Genomic DNA, 2,256 nt, shown 5'->3' with positions numbered 1-2,256 from the left:
GACTCGGATTGATTCCAGAGGGGTTTGCTCAGATTGTAACGAGTTCCTTTTCGAAAGAATAGAAGCTGGTCTAGAAACAATCTAAGTGGAGCCATCATGCTTTTTGTTTGCTAGAAATTTAGGTTTGATTTGGTTGAGTTAGCCTTGTTTTGTGTTTGCATAGAATTCCCTACCTTATTCTGTTGCATGCCTGAACGTAAAAGAGACGCCCTAGGTAGATTTGTTAAAGAGAAACCTAGTAGTTCTAAGCGTCTTGATTACCTCAATTTAGAAAGTCCAATTCGTGAAGATTCCGTTTGTGAACGTCCGTTTGAGGAAAGAATCCCTGATAGTCCAATAGCGCCAGAAATGGCAACTTTGAAAGCCTTGTTGAATCCTACTAGGACTACTCGTCCCTCGTGTATCAGGTTACCTGAAACTAAAGCAAATTATGAACTTAAGCCTAGAACCTTACAGTTTCTCCCAATCTTTTTAGGGAAAGAAAATGAAAACCCATATTTCCATATTAGGGACTTTGAGGAAATTTGTAGTACCCTGAAAATTAGAAACGTTGATGATGATGCTTTAAAACTCAGGTTATTCCCCTTTTCCTTAAAAGATAAATCCAAGTCGTGGATGTATAGTTTGGCTTCCGAATCAATTGAAACCTATGAAAAACTTACATCTGCCTTTTTGAACAAGTTTTTCCCTAGGCACAAACCTCGTCTATTAGAACGCAAATCTGCACGTTTACACAACAGGAGGGAGAATCTTTGTATAGGTATTTGGAAAGGTTCAATGATTTATTAGCCCAATGTCCTCATCATGGTTTATAAAAGGTTAAGTTAGTTCAGATCATTTATGAGGGTTTATATTATCCCACCACAACTACAGTAGAGTCCATGTGTACAGGTGGGTTTGAAAACCAAACAGTTGATGATGCGATGACATATTTGCATGAAATCGCCGAAAAGACCCAACAATGGGAAAGCAATAGGGTACCCCAGAAAACAATTCTTCTAGGCATAGGAAACGTTAGTAGGGTAGAAGGAAGCTTGAATCAGATGCCAAAATTGCTGCTATAGCAAAAAGGTTAGAAGCTTTAAAAGTGGGTCACAGTAGTGGTAGATTGGAGCCTTTTTGGGAAGGCCAGAATAATGAAGAGCAAGCCAATGCTCTCTATAATAACACTAGGTATGTTAACCGTCTGAAGTTTGACCCATATTCAGAAACCTATAATCCTGGTTGGAGAAACCATCCGAACCTTTCATGGTCTAAGGGCCAGAGTCAAGGTCAGTTTAGTAATTCTAATGCTCCCCCTGGTTTTGGTTACACTAAGAATTCATCAGGCCCAGAAAACAAAATGACTAGCTTAGAGGAATCTATTAAGATGTTAGCAAAAACTCAGGATATGTTAGCACAGAGCCAAATTAGTTTTCAACAGGAAACCAAGCAGAACTTTCAAACTAATGCTCAGAGCCTGGATAAGCTAGAACTTCAAGTCGGCCAAATAGCTAAGACCTTAAGTGAGAGAGATAACGGAAGGCTCCCTAGTCAGACTACCCCCAACCCTAGAGGAGTTCATGAAGTAGGTGCAAAACCATCGAATCAATTGAATGCTATTAGAACCCTTAGGAGTGTTAGAGTAGTAGACAATCAGGTAACCATGCCCGATAGTGAACATACCGTAGTTCACCCCTCAGGATCTCATCCCTCAGGACCACTAACTGAGGGGACTGATAAAATTTCCGATGATGCCAATTCGGTTCCTGAGAGGTCTGATTCTTTGCCTAGAGCCCCATTTCGCCAGCTATTAGCATCAACAAAGAAGGAATCGAACTTTAATGACATATTGGAGGTTTTTAAGCAAGTTACCATAAACCTTCCTTTATTAGATGCAATTAGGCAAATTCCTGCTTATGCCAAGTTCCTTAAGGATATGTGTACGCGAAAGCGAAAACTTAACGTCCATAAGAAAGCCTTTTTAGCTCGTCATGTAAGTTTAATCATTCAGAACACTACCACTCCAAAGTACAAAGACCCAGGTTCCCCAACCATTGCTTGTACAATAGGTAAACACCGGGTAGAAAAAGCTTTAATTGACTTAGGAGCCACTGTGAACTTACTGTCGTACCATGTGTACTTACATCTAGGACTTGGTGAAATGAAACCTATTCAGATAACACTGCAGTTAGCTGATAGGTCTGTCAAAATTCCTCGAGGTGTTATCGAGGATGTTCTTATTGAGGTCGACAAGTTTATTTATCCAGTGGATTT

General features: G+C 40.0%; 1 pseudogene; it reads right to left on the bottom strand.

Annotated features, from left to right (window-relative positions):
• Positions 1–711: 711 nt before the first annotated feature.
• LOC113325491 lies at positions 712–811 on the bottom strand (annotated as a pseudogene).
• Between the last annotated feature and the right edge of the window lie 1,445 nt (positions 812–2,256).

Source organism: Papaver somniferum, chromosome 11 (genome assembly GCF_003573695.1).
Source record: "Papaver somniferum cultivar HN1 chromosome 11, ASM357369v1, whole genome shotgun sequence".
Taxonomy (NCBI): Eukaryota; Viridiplantae; Streptophyta; class Magnoliopsida; order Ranunculales; family Papaveraceae; genus Papaver; species Papaver somniferum.
The sequence above is the reverse complement of the archived record's forward strand: the minus strand, read 5'-3'. Positions and strand labels throughout refer to the sequence as shown.